At 34.7% G+C, this 26,993-nt stretch overlaps 1 long non-coding RNA gene across 1 annotated transcript in view; it reads right to left on the bottom strand.

Moving 5' to 3' along the window:
* Positions 1-3,926: 3,926 nt before the first annotated feature.
* Positions 3,927-26,993, bottom strand: part of LOC140848699 (uncharacterized) — an 82,014-nt gene continuing 58,947 nt past the window's right edge. Inside the window, exon 4 of the long non-coding RNA XR_012129806.1 lies at positions 3,927-4,036. This is a non-coding gene — a long non-coding RNA (uncharacterized lncRNA). The remainder of the gene's footprint in view (positions 4,037-26,993) is intronic.

The raw sequence follows: 26,993 nt of genomic DNA on the forward strand, positions 1-26,993 counted from the left end.
CATAAACATTGGGACTTAAGTAGAAAAATGTGATAGGAATTTTAACAAAAAAATATTAAGGTGGTAAGGAAGATTCCTAAGCATCTCACGTTGAGACACTAGAATTCAGATCTTGGGCAAAGGGACTATTATACCAATACAGATGAGTTTGTCCATAACTGGAAAACCTGGAGTGTGAAAGGGAGATCTAAGGAAAGGAGTGTGAAAAACAGGCTGAAAATCTTATTGCATTGAGAATTAAGGGAAAAGGTAGTTTAGAGGTGGTTTTTTTTCAGTTTTTGTTTTTTGTAGGAAACAGCGAGTGACAGGTATCAGTTACAGAAAGAAAATTGTGCAGCTAGTGACTAGGTTAAATTTAAAGTGAGAAAGAGAAAATTATAAAGAAGACTAATTAAGAGGTTATCCCCTTAGAAGGGACTATTCCCAAGGCAATACGGTGGGAATGAAGAATAACAGGTAGATATCACAAATACGGTTAAGCAAAAATCAACATGTTGGGTTTGGTTTCCTACTGAATGTGAAAGCTGATGAAAAACTTAGACTTCAAAATGGTTTCAACTCTTCTAAACTGAATTATTAGAGCATAATGATGCCAGTAACTATAGTGAAAAGAAAAAGGGGAGGCTGAAAAAATCTGATGAGAAGTTTATTCTGTTCTGATTTGCTGTACTGGAAATACCTGTATTTGAGATCTAGCCAGAGATTCCCCATAGTTTTCTTAATTTTGAGGTCAAAATTACAGCCAATTTTTTAAGTGCAAATTTCAGAGTAATATATTCAGAAATTGGAGATGGTTTCTCTGTGGCATTTTAAGCAATTCCAGTCCCTTCATTGCTGTTTGTCAAGTGGGCTTCACACAACACCAACAATTTTTGCAACTATTAGGAAACACATCCAAGTAGCTTGTAAAATACTGAAAAATAAAGGGTACAATAGAAGTTAATAAGAGTGTGAAAAGTATTTTTTAGGTCATTTGGATGATCCTGAGGGATTTTATTCAACACTGGGTAAGATTTTGAAGGGAGTCAGAGCCAACTGAGGAATTTCTGTTAGAGTTCTTTTATCCATGTGGAAGTTTGGAAAACTCAAAGTGTATCTTCAAGAATATTTAATTAATTTTTTTATGAACAGATTTCCCTACTGAACATGTTCTTCATTCTAAATTGGTCAACAAGCTTCAGCAAATATCCAGAATTCATAATATTTTTCAAGGAGTAACCAACACTCATCAAAATATAAATTGAAACTCTTTCCAATTTTGGTTGAGTTACACATTATAATCTTTTATGACCATTTTTCTTAATATATCCTCTTTTCTCTGTTCTTGTTTTATGGACTAGACTGAAATTCTGTTTCTCATTTATTTCTTCTTAAGTATTTAGAGGAAAATATAGTAAAAACAAAAACCTCAAAAATTTGATGACTAAATTATATCTGATTATATACTCATATATGAATTAACAATAGATGTTGAAATTCTGTTTTCTAAAAGAAATTTGACCTACATAACTCATTGTGAAAGAAGATCATAGTTCAAAACTGATGACTTTTCCATTATGGAAGATTTTGAGAGATTTCTTATATGTGTGTAGCAGTTCAAAAGATTTTTTTTAAGCCTGTGATATAATTTAAAATGAAGCTGCGAAGAAAGAATAATAATTGAAAACAAGCATATCTAGAAATAAGATACAGTAATAAAATTCTGTTTTGTGTGTGTGATTTTAATTACTAGTCATATCTACAGAATATTAGCAAAGCAAGTTGGGCTGAGGAAACAGAATCAACAAAATCTTCTATCTTCTTAGTGTCAACGGAAATAAAGAATTTTAGAGCTGGAACTTTTCTCAGGGACTACCTAACTCAATACCCTCACATCATCCATGAGGAAATTTAAGACCACAGAGGCAAAGTGATTGCCCATGGCTTTACGTCTATTAATGCCAGATAGAAGTAATAAGAATGAATCTACTATTTAACTGAGAACACATAATAACCCATACAGGTCAGGATTATTGCCTCCTTCTGTCAATCTGATAAGAAACTGAGAGTCAGAAATACATGCTAATCTAATTTTAATGTATGACTGTTTTTTTTTCTCAACTATCGTTGGAAATACCTAATAAAAATGTCAATTCCTGGAAATTCTCTTACAGATTGAGAGGGCAACTCCACATGAATAATATGCCTTGAAGATCAGCCCAAAATTAGTGTGCCACAGATTCTACACTTCATACTTTTGTGCCCTAGTTCACTGCGAGAAACTCGCAGAACCACTGTGAAATATTTAAAAATTTTAAAGCAACCCTCTGATCAATATCTCTTGAATACCATGCAAACTACTACTAACCTAATGTATCACAGTTTCAACTTTAGATTGTTACTTTCCTTTCAATGATAACACATTTTTGCAAAGCTGGGACTTTGGCTATTGCTGTGATAAAAACAAAGCCCCAGGCAAAGAACAAAATAAAACTGAAAATTAAGATAGTGGGTAGCACATCATATTATACTTTTTAAGTTACAGTATTCATCAGACACAGATATACCATTTATGAAATCATATTCAAAAATACAATTTTTTTCTTTTGATGTCTATGTATTATTTTCTTCAAATGCTTATTAAGTTGTTTGGCCTAAACTACTTAAGAAACTGTTAAGTAGTTGTTGTGGCCTCAGAATAACATGAAATAATTACTGAAATACCAAGGGTAGCATCAACCTAGAAAGTTTGAGAACCACATAGGTGTCATTCTTCTTTAATATGAGCAGATTAAGTGTCCTCCCATAAGTAAAGTTGGGCACCTGGAAATAGCCTTATTGAGGTAATATAGGGCAGAAGGAACTGATGCTTCTCAACACTAAAAATGGGACTTTTATCCTAAATATGTATTTTCACAGCTCATTTTATATAATTTTGTAGCTTCCATTGCATATTTCTTACAGCCCTGCTCTACCACTTGCAAGTTAACCTCAGTTTTCTCATGTGTATCATTAACAACTTACCTCATGGCATTGTTAGGAGAGAGAATTAAGAAATAATCTAGATAAAATGTTTAATATTATGTTTGAAACCTAGAAAATGCTTAAGTAATATTAGTTATTATCATTATTATTCACAATGAAATGTTTCCTAACTAAAATAATGATATTTATTATCAACAATATATAAAAAATCACCAAGATTCTTATACTCTGTTAAATTTGTTTTACCTGATATAATTCAGATTTACCTAGAAGTCAGAAATTCTGGTACTGTTTCTGTCATTAAGGGAACCAGACTAGTGAATGTAATATTCTGTAATGTAAATAAGCCTAAGATTACAGACAACCAATTCCATTCTTCCATCAACTAGGTCGGGCTATGATTTGCCGCTCTGCCCGGCCTGCATTAGATTAGCAACTACTCCTGAATCTTCCTCGCATAGCAGCGTTCCAAACATTTGGTTAAGTTTCTGTATAAAGTGAATTGATACAATCCATGTTATTCATTGATCTCAGATAATTCAAAGTATTAAATTAGTTCATTTTAAAGAGTGAATTCTACTTGGGGACTTTTTGCAATCTTGTATTTCAAAAAATTCTGAAATTAAGAATTTCTAAAATTAATAGCATCTGGCTTATGACTTCAAGGTCATTTTAAAACATGAGTTTTCTACAGGAAGTTTTGCTGAGAACAACAAAAATTGGGGGAAATATGAAACTTTACTAACAGCAACTTATGTCTAGAAAGATACTTTACAAACTAAAGTAATAAGACCCAAGTTAATTTTTAGTACTTCAAATCTATCCTTTTGTCTGTACATCTTTCAATATTTTTGCTTTGTTTTGTTTTAATGTTCAAAGAAGTGACAACCTCAAAACTTTGGAGGAAGAAATCAGAGGAATAAATTAAAGAGGAAAAAATTCTTTAGCCATTCTTACCTGAGGTCAATGAGAAAGTTAGAGGCCTTAATCTTGATTTAGTTTTAAATACTTGCCATTTCTGCAGATAATCCTTGAGACAATCAATTTATCCTCCAGCATGTTTCAGTACATACTGAAAATCACAAAAATAAAACCTTTATATTATTACTCCATACTCACCTGTAAGCACCTGTGCATTATTTATTTTTCTTAACATATTTTTTAATGTAAAATAAAGGGGATCTTATATTTGCCTTTGAGGAGTTTACTTTCTGATAGAGAAGCTAGAGGTTAGATCCTAGGGACCTCACCAACCAAAACAAATTACAACACACACAAACTGCCCTACACACACACACACACACACACACACACACATACACATACACACACACACAAACCCGGAACAATAAGAGAATCCTGAGCAAAGTGTTTAGTAAACTCAACCAGTGATTTCTAAGGGAGATGAATATAGAAGTTCACCAAGTAAGAAGTGCTGACCATTGACTGAATAATTGTAAAAGGGAAGAATGATTGGCCAGCATACTCTGAAGTAGCTATGATGTAGAAATATGTTTCTTTATTCACCTAAATAAGTATATGTAGACAAACAAAAAGCCAAAATATATTTTTATATTCTGGAAAGCAATTCTGTTTCTCCATTAAAGTTCCAAATGCAAGACCAGTACTTGGTATACTGTACATAACACTATGATGCATAGTCATTTCCAGAACAGAAAACTTTTTCTTAATCTGAGAAGCACAATTTATGTCAACACAGAGACAGAGAGGAGCATCACTTCAAAAGGACAGCATGAGCATCCAAGTTTGAAAAAGACAGATGCACCCCTATGTTTATGGCAGCACTATTTACAATAACCAAGAAATGGAAGCAACCTAAGTGTCCATCAGTAGATGAATGGATAAAGAAGCCATAATGGAATATACACAATGGAATATTCATCCATAAGAAGAAAACAAATTCTACCATTTGCAACATGGATGGAGCTAAAGGGTATTATGCTCAGTGAAATAAGCCAGGTGGAGAAAGACAAGTATATCAAATGATTTCACTGATCTGTGGAGTATAAGAACAAAGGAAAAACTGAAGGAACAAAACAGCAGCAGATTCATAGAACTCAAGAATGGATTAACAGTTACCAAAGGGAAAGGGACTGGAGAGGATGGGTAGAAAGGGAGGGAGAAGGGGGAAACGGGGCATTACGATTAGCACACATAATGTTGGAGGGGACAAGGAAAGGCAGTATATACAGAGAAGACAATTAATGATTCTATAGCATCTTACTACACTGATGGACAGTGACTGTAATGGGGTATGTGGGGGGGACTTGATAATGGGGGGACTCTAGTAACCATAACGTTGTTCAAGTAATTGTACATTAATGATATCAAAAAAGGAGTAAATTGCCCAAAATAAGAGCCAAAGAAAAATCCAATTCAAAACCAATATGGTTCTTAGATCCACTCTCAACAGTTAGAACAAAACAAGCAACAGCTAGTGTTTGTGTCATTTTTCAATTTGTCAGAATTGTTAATAAATATTTTTAATGGATTCAATAGTTACTTTATATAGTTTGGTTTAAAACAGAGTTAATGTTACATTATTTTATATAATGAATATTTTATAGTTTATTAAAACCACTGGATTAATAAAAAAAAATGGACAGCATGTAATATGGATGTGGTCAGTATGGCTCTATCACAATTACTTAAGAATAATTTAGTAATACTTATAGAAATGAATTTGCCAGTAGGTAGCAGGAGTATTTAAGTAGTAATTTCTATTGACCCAATAATTCTATAACTTTAAATCTCTCCTCAGGGAAGCAAGCAGAAATTTAGGGGAAAAGAAGAAGATGCCATACAACAATGTTCTTTGCACCAGTGTCTATAGGAGCAGAAACTAAATAATATAAATAAATATATATGTACACACACACACACACACACACATATATATATATATAAATTCTCAAAAGCATTTATACATTATAATGTATGATAGAATACTAAATGGTCTAAAACACTTGTAAAGAATAATAGCTCATCTTTATACAGCACTAATTACATGACAGGAATTGAATATTCCGTATGTAGCCAGAAAACTGGCTAGAATCTATGCTCTTATTGCATCACAAATGTCTTTAGAAAGTGCTTGTGATCTGAAATTATATGAATAGATTTTTTTAAATTTAAGGCAGATCTAACTTGCATGTCTAGGATCACCTCATGATGAACAAAAAGTACATAAAGACTAAATTGGGCAGATGGGTATACAAGGTTACAATGATCACTTTTCTGTTTTTCCTGGTTTTCATCTTTTCTGTTTGTTTTTATCTCTTCTATTTCCCCAGTTCTAAACATAACTCTCAGGTGTATATTCTTAACATTGTAGAAGGTTATTCATACCTTAAAATGACAGCAAAATATGAATGTTATATAACAAACAATCTTGACTGGATGCCTACTATTGCTATGTAGTATGGATTTGACATACCTCAAAGTCAAGTGGTTTTACTGTTTCAATGACTGTTATAACCTATATTGTCTATAGATGTGATAGGCCAATCAAATATCTTAAAATAAAGAAAAATTAACATAGCATTTTGCCAATGGAAGTAACATGTCAGAAACTTTAGATGTTAAGCCAAAGCAATTAAAGTCCTGACAGAAACCTCAGCAAACTCCATGTTTATTACTAACCTTGACAGTTTGGAGGGGCACAGCCAATGAAGACCAGGGTGGTTTTCCTGTCTGCCTGACCTGCTGAATGGTTTGATGTACAAATACAACTTGGGAAATTTGGGGAGTGGGCATAAAAAATAAATGGAAATAGCCAGAAGGAAAAGGGGAATGGTTAATATTTGCCTAAGAAGTAGAACTGAGAGAGAAAGAGATGGAAAGAAAAAAGCAGGAAAATAAGTCAGTGGGAACCAGTAATAAATAGCATGCCTTTTAGACATACAGTGGAGCCAAATATAATAAATACATTCCAGGTTGGCCTTATCTAGTGGTTATCTCAGTGAAAGAGGTCAAAACAGGCAGAAATCAAAGCCCATTTTTATGACCATAGTAAATTTGCTCTCCTAAAGTCTGCACAGTCCCAGACACATTCATTACAATGATCACCTGTCAGCAACAAATCTTTAAACATATATAAGCCCTTCAAATTAACATAACAACATAGTTTCTATCAATAGGTAAACCCTTTTCTGCATGATTTTTAATTGACAGTACCCAATCATTTTCAAATGAACATTTATGAAAGAGCAGAAGCAGCAGTTTAACCTGCCATTTTAAAAAACTGACAGTAACTTTGGAAAAGAAAACTAGGTTTTTCTGTTTGTGAAACCTAAATGCTTACTCTAAGCAATATGGCATGTTTAGCTGGTTCAGCAATACCTTTACCATCTCTTTGTCAATTTAGTCCCAGAATACATCTTTTCTTAGACATTTTAGTTGGATGTTGCAAAAAGGTTACTGTAATAGTATTCATTTATAAATAATTAATAGCATAATAAAGAGACCTGGATTTAAGTATATAGCCATTGAATAAATAAGAATAAAGAAAATTAGGAACACAATTTAATTTCATAATATCAAGACAGCTAGCTTTTTTTAGTTTGATTGATGGCTTTATAAAAATACTTCTTCCTTTTTATTTTTTTGTGCTACCTAATTGAATTGCTCTGCTGAAGTATCTGAGAGGTATAACTTCATAGAATATCTTTTGTGAACTAATGTAAATTTAATTCAAACTGAGGTTTTGTAAACTATGAATTATCTGGTTCAGATTAAACTGAAGTAATCATTAAAATTCCTTATTTAGCAGTGATTTCATATTTATGGAGTTGATTTATTAATTAGGTTTGTAACTGAACAGAGCTTAGACAGTCAACATTCTGACAGTGGCATGAATACAATGTGTGAAGAAAACCTGAAAGTTCTGTGAGATAAGCAACAAAGGAGGCGCAGTCTTCCTTCTAGGTCATTTTGTTTTACCTAGATTGGCAATCAGCGTGTGTCACAAGCACCGAGAAGCCCCAAAATTTAAAGGCTGATTCCCCTCTATAATCACATGACTTGCCTGCCCAACTGCGTGACATCTATTTCTTTTCCTTCCTATGCAATGAAGAACAGACATTTATTTGAAAGGCAACATTTTAAAGTTTGTATATTAGGTGCTACAACCATCCAATGTCTCTCATTTTGTGTGTGTGTAATTTTGGATATCCCCGCACCCAACCTGCTCTTTACTAATTCTGTTTTTAAAAAGGCACTGAGGTTATAAGAAATTTCCTAGATCTTGTCAATGGTGTTAATTGTGCTATCATTAGGTGTCAGCGGTTGAGACAAACAAACAAAAAAAAAATCAAAGCAACACTAAAAGTAAACAGACAAAAATCCTGCTGAATATGTGTTTCAGCAGCAGGAAAATGGTATAACAAATTAAATGCGTAAGTTCATGCAAAATGCATGGTTCAACAAGAAGGAATTTGATTTCCCTCTGAAATCTGTGAAATTGGAAATCAAGCTGCCAATCATTTCTAAGAAACCATTTAAAGTTATATGGTGGAAAGAACAAAAGAACTGAGTACAATTTTATTTTGGGTTGGATATATTTTCAGAGTCTATATATATTGCAAAACATTTTTATATTCAGAAGTTAGGATACAGCTACTATGCAAGCATCAAAGGCAATCAGTTCAGACACTTCAGGTAGAATGTGGGTGTTATCCTTATGATGATCTAAAATTATCCAATATTACTGTAAAAAAATTGGACTTTCTTTAGTGATTTGGACTGATACTAATGCTATATCTCAAGCAAGGGAATCTATTATGTTCTCTCACTTATATACAAAGAATTTACCAACAAGATTTTTAAAACTTCCCTTTCAGGTATAAAAGAAGCTTATGTGTAACCCTTTTTATCTCTCTGGCTAAATTGTGAATTACTTGCTCACTGTAAAGTATTAGCATACTGAAAAATATTTAAGATTTGTAAGATGATAATACAACCTTTGGCATCCATTTCTAAGTTTATATTAATTTTGCAGTTATGTCTTAAAGAAATACTCTTATTACCCACGCAGAATTAGCTTGAATCATCCCCACCCTGGGGTCTTGAAAAACCACCCGTTAATGAACTAGTCTGTTTCTATCCACCATTAGTTGTTACCTAAAAGGTTTTCCTACTGTCATATCAAAATCCACAAACTCTGTATCTGCAAAAAGAGCTTTCAGATGCTACAAGCAGAAGCCAGCTATTTTTAAAACTTCATTCTAGAATTTATCAATAATTTTATTGGACCATAACACTCAATTTAAGGCAGCTTTGGTAGAATTTGAGCAATATATGTTCAGTTCAGTGGACATGGTTTAGAGAGACATTACATTACATTTACTCAATATTTTCTGCTTCTTTCCATGACTAAACACAAATGTTACATTACTAACAATTACAAAAAATTTAGAGATTGGAAGTGATTTGAGATTGAAACATATGAGAAGTGTCATAATCACATAATGACAAATAAAACTTCTAAGTCACTATGGAGATAATTTCTTTTAATTTTCTTCCTCTTATTTTTTTTTATTGGGAGATTCTATACAATCATCCTGGAAAAGCCACCTGTAAAACTAAAATGGCTAAATGTCTACTAGTTAGATATAATTATAAGTTTAACTCTTTTCTGTCATCTGAATGAAAAAAATACTTACATGTGAAATTTAGATTCCAAACCTACAAAGTAATTTTAAAGTACTTTTGTGAGAAATGATTATAATTATTAATTCCTACTCATGTGCCCAGTTCTCCTGTTCTTACATCTTTTCATATTTATCCCAAATTCTGTCCTGGCTGTAAGTTATCATCAGAGATAAAACATTCTTCAATTTTTTTATTATTTTAATTTGGCCAAATATCCTAGTTAAGGCTACTTGGAGGATGAATAAGAAAGAAGCATCCTTTTTTTTTCCCCCTCAAAATATCAGAACATGATCACCATGTAAGAACTTATTCACTATGTAAGGACTTGTTCACCATGTAAGAACTTGTTCATTATGCTTCAGAAGATTGGAGACTGTTGAGAATTAGGCTTGGGGTTGATTAATGATTGTGCATTGAGTCCCTTATACAGAATTTTATTGTTGTTAACAACCATTTGATCAATAAATATGAGAAATGCCCTCTCAAAAAAAAAATCAGAACATGAAAAGTAGAAAAAATTTTTTTTACTTTGGTCATTTGCTCCCACTAAACTTACAATTTGAATGTTGTATCAGTTCAAATTGAATGAGCCATAAAAATACACTAACTTGATAAATACAACACAATTCATTTCTTTGGGGAGTTACAGAGGCAGAACTAATGAAAGCACCACTAAATTCTTGATTAGAATTAATAAATATGTTTTGAATTAATAATATCCTGATAAGTGTTCTTCATCCTTCACATATACACCGCAAATCAGAAAATAAAAACTGGCTAGGAATTAGATTTCCAAATGTAAATTAATAGTAAATAGAAGTGGATTTTGGGGTTAAATTGGAACTACTGAACAAGCCTAAGAATAGCCACACTAATGGATTAAGAGGCAGTACACTCTTATTATATATATATATTATATTATATATATTATATATTATATTTTATATTATGTATATTATATATTATATTATATATATATAATATATATATAATATTACATATATTATATATATATATTATATATATATATTTTGGCATGCATAGGACTCTCCACAGATTGAAACATCTACTCATTAGAAATAAGTTCCTGCTATATTTCCAAAATTCTTTGAAAATAATGTTCATTTAAACCAGCTAGTACCTTTAGAGACATTGCTGCACTCTGTTTTAATGCTTATGAATTGACAGCTAGCTTGGTTTGTAGATTTATTTAGAATTTTCCTCTGCAGTGCTAAGCCAGATACAAATTTACACATTTTCCCCATATTCTCTCCATTTTACAATGTTGTTATCCAATTCTGTCCACTAGCCTTCTGATTAGTACAAGGCAGTTTGACTTACCAAAGCACAGCCAAAGGAAAGATGGATCAGTATGTCAACTGGAATTGACAATTGGATGTCTAGTACCAGCTTTATATATTTTCATGGGGTTTCAGGGCTTCTAAGTGAATACTTTTAGTTAGGGAAAAAAATGTTTCTCTAAAAAGTGAAGGTATAAAATTGCTTTGTATTTTTGAAGATTTCTGTATAATGATAAAATGCTAAATGCTACCAACATTCATTTGTATCCCAAAGTTATTTAGATATTTTTAAACTAGTAAATATATTATACTCCTATACTTTTTCATTTTCAAGTGTGGAAGAAGACAAGAGAATAGAAACACTTGCCAAATACACAGACGAATATTAAAATGCCAGACATACAGGATTATGAACCTTAGTGTACTGCATGTCTTTAAGCAAATCTTGAATATTTTGGCTGCATTTTACTCACAATAGCATGGTGGGGAAGAATTCAAAATAAATAAAACATATTAAGAATCCTCTGGACAAACAAGTCACAAATAGAAATTCACATTTAATATTTTATGTTTGTTGGCTAATGTTTCCATTTCTACAGTTCACTTACCTGGAAAGTGAGATTGAGAAAGCTCATAAAAAAAGATGATTGTCAAGTAAATTAATGGGTAATTGTCTAAAACCAGAGTAGTAACATATGTATTCAATAGAAACTATTAAAATATACAGAGGGATCAGAGAGTATACTTACAAAGGTCAGTGGATGTATATGGAATTCTTTTATAGTAGAAGATACATATGACCAGAAAGGAGAATATGGATTACCCTGTGCTTACACAGAAGAATAAATTCAGGAGAAACTGTATTCCCTAGTTCCTAGTTTAATGTGAGAGAAGTAACAGTACATTCAGGCTGTGGGGTTAAGGCACTATATATAGGTTTTAGAAATCATTTCCAGCCAGATTTTTCAAAGAGCACATTTAAAGAAATATGCTAGGAGCAATGACAGTCAAAATTGTTCCTACAGAGAAATACAATTATTTGCAGAAGTCTGGCAGAGGTAACTAGCACAAATGAAAAGGAAGGGTTTGAACAGCCCTGGTAGTTTGCTGCCTCCATTTTACATTCATTCTATCATCAGATGGTCAACATATCCACAGAGAACATGGATGAACTGTTGTTTGCAGTAAAACTGTAGATGGCCCCTTCTAGCTTTGTTCTAATCTCTCCTCTAGGATAAAGATGAAGAAAATAACTGGAGAAAATAAGCTCTAATTATGATGAGGGAAAAATATTCCTCAGGTTGAAGCAGAAGTTATCTCCTTTTCCAAATAAGCATTATGTTAAATTTTCCTCTTAATATTAACTGTAACTTTTTTCATGTTTCTTTTTTTCCCCAGAAATACATTTTACTTCTGTGTAAAAGGTTAAATAATGACCCTTGGATTTCAAAGCTATGTAGTAAAGTTTTCCAGACCTTTGTTCTCTTCCTTAATTTTAAAAAGCCATACCCAAAATAATAGGTTGTGTAAGCCCTCAGGAACATTTTTAAACATTGTATTTGAGAAGAAAAGTTCTGAGCTGTGACTACCTGTCTTCCTAAACAACATGTGCAGTTTCATCTGAATCAATGTGATCAATAGCAATAAATAACTTAAAAATGTGCTATCTTTATGATTCCATCTTTAATAAGGAGAAACTTTATTCATATATAACTCCTTTCATCAAAAATTGATTGAGCAACTAATCTGAATCAGGTATTCTGCCCAGAAAAAGTGAAGAAAGCTAAACTTGCCCTTCCTCCAAGCAGCTCCTATTTCTGCCAGAGGCATGATATCATGTGAACACAGCTGTCATTATAGCCTACAGCATGTGGTAGGAAATGGTTAAACAGTAAAAGCAGAGGCTGCTGTGACCAGAGAGGTTCTGAGTATTGCTTCTCCACAAGGATCTGCCTAATGGACCATCCCCACTCTGCAAGTTCTTCTCCTTTCCAAAAAGGAACACTATTTTCTCTGTCTAAAGAATGGTAAATAGCGGCATGACAAGAAATTAAAAGTAGCTGCCCATCCAGGGATACAACTAGCCAAAGATATAAATACAGCTTAAAAGAAAATACAAAACAAAACAAAACAAAACAGAATGTCTCAGAGCACAGGGATTTTGCAATATATTAAAGGAAAATAACTCCTGTTATGCACAGTGACAGGAAGCTCTTTAACTCCTGAGAAATAGTGATGCAGTAACTGGGAACAACCTTTAATTAATATTAAGAAACCAAATATAAATGGAACAGACTCCTCTAGTTTAGATGGGTGTGAACCAAGTACCTCATGGAATTAAATAGGAGAACAAAACAAAACAAAACAAAAGAATGTTGATCATTAAAGAGAAGAAATACTCCAAATCGGATTGGGTCAAAGGCACACACTAAGAGTTTCAAAGATTAAGTGAGGGGGAATTTTAAAATAAGATGAGAACCTTGCTACTTAACATTTATGATGAGCTCCATATAATTATGCTTGAATAAGGAAGCAATATATACAATTTTTGCTTCATAGTTTGTATTTAATAAGCCTCTGCTGTTTCTTTTTTATACTTATATATTTTTTGGATTAATGAATCTCTTGTTATTCTTGTGGATAGAAAGCCAAACAAGATGGAACCTAGTTTTGGGGAGAAGATATATATATCTGAGGAAATACACAGTAGCATTGTTGATTATAACAAGTAAATGGAAACAGACTAAATACCAATGAAAATAATAATTTATTATAACTACCTACAAAAATTAATTAAAAGTCTAAGATACATGGTATAAGGTAGAGCTGGTTGTTTTAATGTACAAAGAGGACCACAATTAAATAAAATCAAGCTGCATATTAAAAAGACACTCTTTTCTTAAAAAAATCTAGTTGACTTTCTATATCTGAGAAAGTATTTGAAAAAAAAAAACCCTGAAAGAATGTTCATTAGGCTGTTTAAATTGTTTATTTTGGAATTGGGGAACTGACATAACTGGATAACATTCTACTTTCTCTATATTTATTTTCTATTTCTAGTATTTTCTATATCTAATAGTCTATTATTATCTCTGTATTTTTATCACATAAAACTTTAATGCTTATATTCATACTGTCAAAACATGTTATTTCTGAACTTCAAAAGCTATTTTAAAAATAAATGGAGTATATGCAGACTGAGCGGCATAGATGTAAAGAATCTCCTGAAGGAAGTTGCTTAACCATGGCCATCCTTGTCACCTGGGCTTCAGCTCACGCTCCATAAAAGTAATCCAAGGGAAGTGTGAGATGCAAATAAGAGGGTAGCTAACTTGGAACAGCTAAGCTGGAAATGAGGTGGGACAGAGCAAAGAAAGATCGAGAAGTTGGGAAAGAACTCTTAGAAGAGAAAACTTTTTAAAAAAGGAATTAGAGTCTAAATGGAGCTTACCAAGCAAGGATGGCTGGAAAACACATCCCAGGCTGATTAAATAGTACTAAAAAGAGCATGGAGGTGTGAAACGTCATGATGTGTTCAGAGAACAGTGAACAATATAGCTGCATGATGGGGTGGGTGGAGAAAGTAGTAGAAAACAAGACAGGAAAAGCATAGTAGATTAGAATCAGATTGTAAATGTGTGAAGGGTCCCAGGTGCCATGGTATAGACTTGGAAAGTTTTTAAGCAAGGCAGGCACTGTCAGACTTGCATTTTTGAAGGTTATGCTATTGGCAAGCAGGAAAAAGAACTAGAGCAGGGCAACATTCTTAGATTTTAAAACATTTTTATTTCAAGATGAGGAGGCCTTTTTGGAGGAGATGTTCAGTAAAGGATGGAGGCAATATGTCCCAGGCTTGGATGGAAATGTATTTAAACATATGTTTTATCATTAATACCATGGAGCATATGCTCAAATCCTATATACAGCCATTCTTGGCTTATCACCAAAAATTATTTATTAAGCACCCACCTGCACATGAAATTACAGCAGAGTCTAAATCCCTCACAAATGTCAAATGTGTTTTAATTTGTGTGCTGCACAATATGCATAAAGATTGTAACTTCTCTTAGACCTCTTCCAATACTGTTTTGAATCTCAAGAATATCACATGTATTAAACTACATTGTATATTTAAAGAAACAGGTTATTTTTTTAAAAAAGAATTTTCTATACAAATCAATTCAGTAAGAATGCATGTTGTGGAGGCAGGCGTGAAAAGATGTATAGGAAATAGAGACTATGTTGCTTAGTTTGAGGAAAGTTATAATGTAAGTGAAGAGAGGAAAAAGTCCTTATAAAGTGAAACAGTTCCTAAGGCAACATTTAAGCACGTGTGTGCTGATGAAGTGCATACTGTGAGGACACTGAAGGGATTCTTGTTTAGGAAAAGCTCACCATGCGGTGGTTAGTTAGGGAAGGACGCGAGTCTGTTTAATGCTTTCACTGATAAAATACGCCAAAAGTGCCAGCAATTTTAAAAAGCAGAAAATAAAGAACTGCCTTTCAATTACTACCCAGATTTGCAGCTCAGTTTGACCTTGTAGAATTATTAAACTTTACCAGTGAACAATTAATGTATTTCAGAAATAAAAAAATGGTTTTGAACCCTATGTGGCTTAGCTTAAATTTAATTAGTTTATTATATTTAAAAAACAATAGCATTTCACATCACTTGCATTTAGCTCCTGTATATTTTCCATTTATCAATGTGCCTTAAGATTATTCTCAAATTATCTTTTCTTACAATCAGGGTGGAAGGAGAGCCAGAATGGTGGCAGAGATGAAGCATACAGACAGGGAGGTAGACAAAGACATTTTCTGTAATTGTCCCCTCTGCTTGTTGACACATCTCCTCAGTCACCTACTTTACTGAGTTCTCCTCGCTAGTTGACCTAGTATTTATGATTAACATATAATGTTATACATATGTTTAAGAAGTACACTGTTAGGGTCCCAAAATACACCTGTGCCTACAAGGTTCCTGCAGGTTAATGTCTTCTGCTAGGGAAAATGGCCTCATTTGCATTGACTTTCAATGAGCTCCTGCGGGCAAACACCTGAAGCCAATCTGCAGATACCTGCCTGCAGGCATAGGTGTTCTATCAGAGAGCCTGATACTCTAAGTCTGCAGGGTTTGGTCTACAGCCTATGTATAAATTAAAATTTGACCCATTGAGTAAACAGACAGTGACTGTGCATCCTTGTAGAAATTGTTCTGCATTTGGAATGGGTGGATAAGGCATGATCAGTGATAGAAATAAAGTTGATGATAGAAAATATGCTCAGTTTCTGAAGAAAGAAAAGTAGTAGGAAAATACGAAGGGGTGATAAATGTGGAAGCAGTGAGGTTAAAAACAAGATAGCTTAGGTATCAATAATAAATATAAGGTTTAGAGAACAATCAAATATGTGACATACAGAGGAATACATCATCATGGCCTTCCAATCATGGGAAATTTAGTATTGCTTTTTATTATGTAATTTCAGAAAATACATTTATTTATGTGTTTATAAATAAACACACAAAAATAAATAAATAATAAATAGAAACATTCATTGTGTGTTTACTGTGTGGTAAGCTAAGGGAAATAGTTTTTATATAATTTACAATTATAATTTACAAAATAATAATTTTGCAATTGTTATTTACAAAAATAATAAGGCTACTAGGGAGACATAAGGAATATTACAGGATCTCCATTATAGGACTTACACTATAGATGTGCTGTTTTTTGGTAGCTCCTCGGAGGAAGTGATCACTTCTTTGCCAGTTCCTTTTCTTGCCAATTTATGTGTGATAATGATCCAAGGGCTTAGTCCTTGAATGTCCCCTCTTCTCCGTCTACACTCTCTCTCTAGGTAATCTCAACCAATTCCTTGTCTCTTAAAGTCCCTCAATACACTGAAGACTCCCAATCTCCAGATATATGTATCCAAATATCTACCTGACGTTTTCAGAAATATGCCCAGTAGGCAGCTCTCTATTATCATGGCTACAACAAATAACTTGTGATTTGTGATGCATCCACACACATCTGCTCCTACCCTAGTCGAACACATTCATCCAGTTGCTCAGACAAAAAATTTATCTTTTGCTCCTACCTTTTCCTCACATGCCAAACTCAATATATCAGCAAGTACGGCTGCCTCTTTTAATCCTGAACTTGATTAATTTCCATAATGTTCACTGTTCATACTTTCAGCCTCCATCATCTTTCATGTAACTATTCAATAATATCCTGCCTTCCATTCCTGACCCTTTAAACTATCCCTCACTTGGCAGCCATGTTACCACTCTAAATCTTAAAACAGTTCATATCATTTCCTGTCTCAAAATTTCCAATAGCTTCCAGTCACACAAAGTTTTAGTTAAATACCATGAACTTACAAGGCCCTACTTCATCAGTCTTCCACCTCACTTTCTGAGCTCATTTCTCACTTCTGTCCTCCTCATTTCTTCTCCTTTTACTACTCTTCTCTTTTTGTACTAAATTAGCAGCTTTATTTCTGCTCTTACCTTTGCCAGGCATACTCTTCTCCCAGATGTCACATGGTTCCATCACTCCATTTGGAAATTTTCTCAACTATCCTTCCTCAGAGATCCATCCCTGACTACATACCTATGATATGATACCCCACTCATATTCTCTGTCCCACATCGCCTTTCTTCATGTAACACAACCTTGCCTTTAAAATTATATATTTGCATTTATATTCTTATTGCCCCTTTAAGGCAGTAAGGTTCATGAGGGCAAAAACTGGTTTCTTATTTTCATTACTGTTTCCCTAAGCTGAGAAATGTACTTGGAACATAGTGATTACTTAATAAACATTTTCAGAATTCTTGAATGAAATGGGAATTGGAACTTGAGTTTCATCATGAAGGATGAATTAAAAATATTGCCAGCAAAGGGCATTCCAGAAAGGGATGGTGAGTAAACAGCATTAGACATTCACAAATGGTTAATATTAATAGTTCTTTGCGGGTAAAGCATTCCTGGAATCATGATAGAGATTCAGATACTTGTGTGAATAGAATTTACAGACTCCAAACCAAATAAAAGTAAGCAAACGAACTGAATTCAAACTTCATTGTGATCCCTTATAACATTCCACATTATTTCCACAAATGCGTAAAATAAATGTTATTAAAGGACAAGGAAAATGATTCTATCAGACTGTTCATGTAGTGCGCTCTCTTTCAAGTGTTCATAGCATGCCTCTAAATGTCATTGACAGTATTGTGATGCATATATAAAGGTGGAACTAAAATCCCTGGGTCTGAAAGGTAATCCTTATGCCAACCAATACAAGCTTGGCCAGGGACTCTCATATGTAAGATTCATCACATTCTGTGGCTTAGTCTCTTCATCTCTCTGGCTTCATGGAGCCTTATCTCAAACAGAGCCACCTGATGTTGTTGTATTACATGCCAAATGAATGTGTCTACTCCTGTCAAATTCAGGAGTGTGTAGAGCTGTGTTGCAGCCTGTTAGCATTGCTTCTGTCCACCCCGTTTAAGTTTGCTTCATAGCAAACACTCTGCTCTCAGTTGCATGGGACTCCACAGTCATCTAATACTAATAATATTTTACTAGTGGAATGATAAATATGATAAAGAGCACTAGTGGAATGATAAAAATATGATAAAGGTACCAACTTATGAATCATTTCATCTTGTCCTTGGTTTCATATATGGCTTTTGAATGAATTTGACATAGCAATTTGGAAAGAGAGGACAAGGTTTATCACAAGGCTTGGAGCTTGATAATTATGTGAACATGGTTTCTTTATTATGTTTAGAATGAAAACCTTAAAGAGCTGATGTGACTATGTGGAGTCCTAAGTACCAAGCTTATAGCTTAATACCATTAAAAGTAATATAACAAATTGAATCCCAAGTAGAAATGATTCCTAGAAGAGTCTAATGTTTAAATAAATATTAATTTTGAAAATTATAAAGTCTTCCACAGCAGTTAATTTACCTTTTCTCAGTTGCTGCTCCATTTCTAGTACCCAGCCTGTCTTAAAGGAAGATTTTAATAAATATTTTAATTAGCTAGTCTCAGTTCCATCCATTAGGCAGTCAATTCATTGAGGATAGGACCTTGGTCTAAAAGTTCAGATAATTACAGCACTATTCAATATAACTCTCTGTAAGGATGAAAATATTTTATAAATTCCATGTGATTCCACATGTTAGACACTAGTATAACAAGTGAAAACATGAAATGTAGCTAGTGCAAATGAAGAACTGAAGTTTAAATTTTTTAAATTGCTATTACACATACAAACAGCTGTATATGACTAGCGTCAAACTCCTTAACACAGATCCATAGTATTCAGAGTAATATGGCCTTTTATCTTTAATGTGTAATGTATGTGTTTAAAGTTGTCACTAAGCTTAACTCATTATTTGAAACATACACACATAAAACAGGATTGAGGCTCTTTGGAATTGACTGTGCCTATTATGCATGAGACACCTGGAAAAGATTTCTTTTAATTTTCCCAAAGGTTTAGATTGAAGTTCCTGCTAAAAACAATATGCTTTGGTATCCACAAAAACTACTGAAATGGAAATCATAACTTTAAAAATTTGTACAAAGTAAAGTCATTAATACAATCATTAAACCATCAAAACTCCTAAGTTAGAAAGAATTTGAGGCAAACAACATATGCTTGGTATCTTTTCTCTTCCTGGCCTATGTGAAGAGGATGGCAAGAAGGATTGTCTATAATTTTCCTACTTGGCAAAATGAGAAAATTCTCACAGACCCATGAATGGTGATGTGTTCCTACTTTCTTCAATTTATCCATTCATCAAAAGATGGAGAGAATAAGAGAAGGAATGTTTTCTAACAACACTTCAATCTTCATTGAACAGTAAATAAAGACAGTAAATTTATTAAGTTGCTACTGACTTGTTCACAGTGTCTATTGCAGCTATACTAATTGTCCACAGCCTCTTCCCATTGACAAGCTCATTTTAAACCAAAATTATGACCTGCTCTCCTTAAGCTCTCTCTGCCCTTTGCTGTAAATCCCAGCTTGCCTTCTGCTGTCACCCTAGGTCACAAAGAATTTTTATTAGAAAGCTAAGTAAAACCCAAAGAGTCCACTAATTCTTTGAATGTCTGCCACATTGTGTGAAAAACTAATCAGTACTTCCTGTGATCACTTTGGAGAACTTTATGTTGTTTCAAGTCTGTGGCAAGAGTTTCTTTGATAAATTTCACCTTTATGAGACAAAGATGAAGAACATATAAACTATGTGTAGAAATCAGGTGGCAGAATATTTACTGGATTCTTCTTAACAAGATATTTAATAATCACACAACATACCTGAAGCATGCAACAGTTAATCATCACCATGCTTTATAAACAGATATTAATTAGGACTTTGATTTTTGTTTCCTTTCACTAGGGGTAAAATGCCTGCACTGAACTCCAAATCCAGTTATTTTTTTCTTAAACAATAATATTTTATTTTTTATAAAGTTTTATATAACAAAAATCACTGTGAAACAAAAAGTAATATTTGGAATAATTTTAAACAAACAAATCATTCCTGATATATCATCCCAAGTGTTTGCCAGACATATGGTTTCTACTAACACCTCAATGTGTGTGAGTCCTTAAAATCTAGCTATGACTTTTCCTCTAAGGTCCAGTCCAAGACTTCACTAGACTATGTATTGCTTGAAGGCAGGACCACCTCTATTCACTACTTTTATATTTTACATTTAAGGCCCCAGTAGAAATCTCATGGTCAGGGATCAATACATATAAGAATCACTTCCTTCTGAAAATGACAACTAAAACCATTACCGTCATACATCAAATTTCTTCTCTTCCATTTTAATTTTTGTTAGTGCATCACTTTCTTCCAGTCACTCATGTTAGCAACCTTGAAGTTATCTTCAATTTGATGATTATCTTCATTCCCTACCAGATAGATGTCAAATTCTGTAGATCTTTAACAAAATTGAATCATGTCAAACAAGTTCCCAGATTCAAAAGGACATATGCAGAGGATTCAAGATGGCACTGTGAGAGGTGAGACAGAAAACTCCTCCCCAAACCATATATAATACGAAAATATAATTAAAACAACTAATCCTGAAAGATTAGTTGGGAAGAAGGCTGCACTGGACTGCATACCCCTGGGAAACAGAGCAGACCTTATGAAACAGGTTAATGTACCAAAGCCTTGATCGCAGTACCCACGCCTTTCCCAACTGCAGATCACCAGCAGGAGGAAGGGAAATGGAACAGGGAGGGGGTGGAAGCCAAGGACTGCTGAACACCCAGCCGTGGAGATCTGCTATGGGAGCATAAACCTACATTGCATGGAGCTCTGGAGATTAGTGGGGTTGGAAAGCTAAGATGGGTGGAATACTTGGAGAGACTGAGATTCCAGCCATTTGTGGAGGAGAGGGATCCACACCTGGCCACTCTGGGACAAGGGAAAGGCAGGTAGTCTGAGAGGCTTCCTAGCAGCTAGAGGGCTGCTGAAGGGGCAGGGTTTGCACAGAGCTGGCTGTGAGGGAGAAGGGATAGGTGGGAAAGGTTGTCTGGGAATGCTTTGCCCATCAGGATGAGAACTTTCAGGAGCTTCAGGTGCTCCCAACCACTGGCTGGCTACTCAGCTCTGAGGCCCCCCACTGTGATACGCAGCCTGCTGCACCTTCCTCCTAGCCTTCTGGCACTGGCTCGCAAAATGGCAGTCCCTGCCCTGGCATCAGCCAGCCAGAGGTAGTCCTCACCTATGACAGCTACAGACACAAAGCACAGAGGCTTACACCTGTGTGTAAGCTGACTGGATCTGACAGTGAGACAGGCACTTCAGCTGGGAAGCAGGAAATGGCTCTTTCCTTTCCTCAGGCACCACTGGCGCTAACCTGTGACCCCTGACATTACTCCAGGGGCTGAGCATATCCAGAGAGTAGAGTTTCTGGGCACTAGAGGCCACCACATGCAAATATCAATGTCAAAGGAAATGAATCAATGCAATGTCAAAGGAAACTGAATCAAATAAAAATCTCACAAACACCAGAAAAAGGGATAAATGAAACTCAAGTCAATAATTTTCCTGAAAGAGAGATCAAAATGAAAATCATAAACATGCTCATAGAGGTGCAAAAAAACATTCAAGAATTCAGGAACAAATTTAGGATAGACATTCAATTAAGAAATTCCACATCTGAAATGAGACATACAATGGAAGGATTTAAAAGCAGATTAGATGTAGTAGAAGAGACGGTAAATAGAATAGAAATTAGAGAAGAGGAACACTAAGAAGCTGAGGCACAGAGAAAAAAATGTATCTCTAAGAATGAAAGAACACTGAGAGAACTGTATCATCAATTCAAATGGAACAATATTCATATTATAGGGGCACAAAAAGAAACAGAGAGAAAAAGGGACAAAAAGTGTTTTTAAGGAGGTAATTGCTGAAAACTTCTGCAATCTGTGGAAGGAGATAGTCTCCTAAGCCATGGGGGTGCACAGATCTCCCAACACAAGGGACCCAAGGGAGACAACACCAAGACACATAGTAATTAAAATGGCAAAGATCAAGGATAAGGACAGACTTTTAAAAGCAGCTAGAGAGAGAAAAAAGATCACATACAAAGGAAAACCCATCAGGCTAACATCAGACTTCTCAGCAGAAATCTTACAGGCTGGAAGGGCGTGGCATGATATATTTAATGCAATGAAACAGAAGGGCCTCAAACCAAGAATACTCTACCTGGCAAGTTATCATTTAAATTTGAAGGAGGGATTAAATAATTTTCAGATAGGCAAAAGCTGAGAGAATTTACCTCACACAAACCACATCTACAGTGCATTTTGTAGGGACTGCTATAGATGGAAGTATTCCTAAATCTACAGAGGTGTCACGAGGGGAAATAAAATCACAGCAAGGTAAAACAATTAATAACTAAGCAGATGCAAAATCAAATCAACTACCCCCAAAGTCAATCAGGGGATAGACAAAGAGTATAGAATATGATACCTAATATATAAAGAATGGAGGAGGAAGAAAAGGAATAAAAAAATAAAAGAACTTTTAGGTTGAGTTTGTAATAGCATACTAAGTGAGTAAATTAAATACTTGAACCTTTGGTAACCATGAATCTAAAGCCTGCAATGGCAATAAGTATATACTTATCGATAATCACCCTAAATGTAAATGGTTTCAATGCACCAATCAAAAGACATAGAGTCACTGAATGGATAAAAATACAAGACCCATATCTATACTGCCTACAAGAGACTCAGTTGAAAACTAAAGACATACACAAACTGAAAGTAAAGGGATGGAAAAAAGATATTTCATGCAACTAATAGGAAGAAAAATGCAGGAGTTGAAGTACTTCTATCAGACAAAATAGACTTCAAAACAAAGAAAGTAACAACAGACAAAGAAGGACATTACATAATGATAAAGGGGTTAGTCCAACAAGAAGACATAATTATTATAAATATCTATGTACCCAACACAGGATCACCTACATATATGAAACAAATACTAACAGAATTAAATACTAACAGAAATAGAAGGCAATGCATCAATTTTAGGAGACTTGAACACACCACTCACTCCAAAGGACAGATTAACCAGACAAAAAATAAGTAAGGAAACAGAGGCACTGAACAATGAATTGGAATAGATGGACCTAAAGGACATCTAAAGAACACTCAATCCAAAAGCAACAGGACACATTCTTCTCAAGTGAAAATGGAACATTTTCAAGAATAGATCATATACTAGGCCACAAAAACAGCCTCAGAAAATTTAAAAAGATTGAAATTGTTCCAGCCAGTTTCTCAGATCACAAAGGCATGAAACTAGAAATAAATTACACAAGGAAAAGAAAAGCCAACAAACACATGGAGGCTTAATAACAGGCTCTTAAATAATCAATGGATCAGTGACTAAATAAAAACAGAGATCAAGCAATATATGGAGACAAATGACAACAATAATTCCACACTGAAAAATCTGTGGGATGCAGCAAAGGACGTGCTAAGAGGGAAAAGTATTGCAATACAGGCCTACCTCAGGAAAGAAGAACAATCCCAAATGAACAGTCTGAACTCACAATTAATGAAACTAGAAAAGGAAGACCAAATGAGGGCCAAAGTCAGTAGAAGAAGGGTCATAATAAAGATTAGAGTAGGAATAAATATAATCACAAACCATAAAATAATAGAAAGAATCAATGAAAGCAGGAGATGGATCTTCAAGAAAATAAACAAAATAGATAAACTCCTAGCCAGACTTGTCAAGAAAAAATTAGTCTATACACATAAACAGAATCAGATATGAGAAAGGAAAAATCACTATGGACACCACAGAAATACAAAGATTAACAAGAGAGTACTATGAAAAATCATATGCTAACAAACTGAATAACCTAGAAGAAATGGACAACTTTCTAGAAAAATGCAACCTTCCAAGGCTGACCCAGGAAGAAACAGAAAATTTGAACAGACTAAATACCAGCAACAAAATTGAATTAGTAGTCAAAAAATACCTAAGAACAAAACCCTTGGACCAGATGGTTTCACTGATGAATTTTATCAAACATTTACTGAAGACCTAATACCCATCCTCCTTAATGATTTCTAAAAGTAGAAGAGGAGGGAACACTCCCAAACTTATTCTACAAGGCCATCATCCCTCTAATAACAAAGCCAGGCAAAGACACCAAAAAAATAGAAAATTACATACCAATATCCCAGATGAACACAGATGCAAAAATACTCAACAAAATATTAGCAAACGGAATTCAAAAATACATCAAAAACATCATCCATCATGATAAAGTAGAATTCATGCCAGGGATGCAAGAATGGTACAACCTTTGAAAAATCCATCAACATCATCCACCACATCAACAAATATAACAAAAACCACATAATCATCTCCATAAATTCTGAAAAAGCATTTGACTAAATTCAACATCCATTCATGATAAAAACTCTCAACAAAATGGGTTTACAGGGAAAGCACCTCAGCATAATAAAGGTCATATATGACAAACCCACAGCCAACATTACACTTAACAGCTAGAAGCTCAAAGACTTTCCTTTAAGATCAGGAACAAGACAAGGATGACCACTCTCCCCACTTCTATTCAACATAGTTTGGGAGGTCCTAGCAACAGCAATCAGACAACACAAAGAAATAAAAGGCATGCAGATTGGCAAGGAAGAAGTTAAACTGTCCCTGTTTGCAAATAACATGATATAGTACATAAAAAAATCCTAAAGAATCCACTCCAAAACTAATAGATCTAGTATCTGAATTCAGGAAAGTTGCAGGATACAAAATTAATACACAAAAATCTGTGGCATTCCTATACACTAACAATGAACTAGCAGAAAGAGAAATCAGGAAAACAATTCCATTCACAATTGCATCAAAAAGAATAAAATACCTAGGAATAAACATAACAAAGGAAGTGAAAGACCTATACTCTGAAAACTACAATACACTCATGAGAGAAATTAAAGAAGATGCCAATAAATGGAAATACATACTGAGCTCATGGAAAGGAAGAATTAATATTGTCAAAGTGTCCATCCTTCATCAAGAAATCTACAGATTCAATGCACTCCCTATCAAAATACCAATAGAATTCTTCAAGGAACTAGAGAAAAATTGTTCTAAAATTCATATGGAAACACAATAAACCCCAAGTAGCCAAAGAAATCCTGAGAAGGAAGAATAATGCAGGAATGATTATGCTCCCCAACTTCAAGCTCTACTACAAAGACACAGTAATCAGGACAATTTGGTACGAGCACAAGAACAGAGCCATAGACCAATGGAACAGACTAGAGAGCCCAGATATGAACCTAAGCATGTATGGTCAATTAATATATGATAAAGGAGCCATGGATATACAATGGGGAAATGACAGCCTCTTCAACAGCTGTCATTTGGCTGTCCAGTTGGCAAAACTGGACAGTTATATGCAAGAGAATGAAACTGGATTATTGTCTAACCCTATACACAAAAGTAAACTCAAAGTCATCAAAGACCTGAATGTAAGTCATGAAACGATAAAACTCCTAGAATCAAACATAGGCAAAAATCTCTCAAATAAATACTTTATTGGGATTGGATTAAAAATGGCAGCATGAGAGGTGAGACAGAGACCTCCTCCTAAAACCACATATAAGACAAAAATATAATTCAATACAACTAATCCTGAAAGAGCAATAGGAAAGAAGGCTGCACCAGACTGCATACACCTGGAGAAAAGAGCAGACCTCACAGAACAGGGTAACGTACCAAAACTGTGACCAGGGGGGCCCAAGCACTTCCCCCACTCCAGCTCACTGGTGGGAGGAAAAGAAACAGAGCGGGGAGGGAGTGGAGGCCTTGGACTACTGAACACCTAGCCCTGGAGATCTGTTCTGGGTGCATGAACCTACATTGCATGGTGCTCTGGTGATTTAGTGTAGTTGAAAAGCTATTATAGGCAGAATACTTGGAGAGAGAGAGATTCCAGCTGTTTGTGGAAAACAGGGATTCATAGCCGGCTGATCTGGGTGGGCAGTCTTAGAGACTTCCTAAAAGTGAGAGGGCTGCTAAAGGGGCAAGGATTGCACAGAGCTTATGGCTCAGGAGAAAGGACAGATAGATAAAGTTGTCCAGGTGCACTTAACCCAACAGGTTGGGAACTTTCAAGATCTTCAGGCACTCCATCTCCCGGGATGGCTGTGCAGCTCCAAGGACCCCACCATGATACGCAGCCTGCTGTGTCTTCCTCCCAGCTAGCCTGCACCTGGCTCAGGCTTGCAAACTGGCAACCATGCCCTGGTTTCAGGCCAGCCAGAGGGAAGCCCCACCTATGGCAGCTACAAACACAAAGCATAGAGGCTTACACCTCTGTGTTCGGCCCAATGGTCTGGCAGTGGAGATAGGCATAGCATCCAGGAAGCAGGAAACAGCTCTTTCCTCCTCCAAAACACCAACACCACTCCCCTGAGACCCCGACATTGCTCCAGGGGCTGAGCAGCTCCAAAGAGTAG

This window comes from Manis javanica, chromosome 4 (genome assembly GCF_040802235.1).
Source record: "Manis javanica isolate MJ-LG chromosome 4, MJ_LKY, whole genome shotgun sequence".
Taxonomy (NCBI): Eukaryota; Metazoa; Chordata; class Mammalia; order Pholidota; family Manidae; genus Manis; species Manis javanica.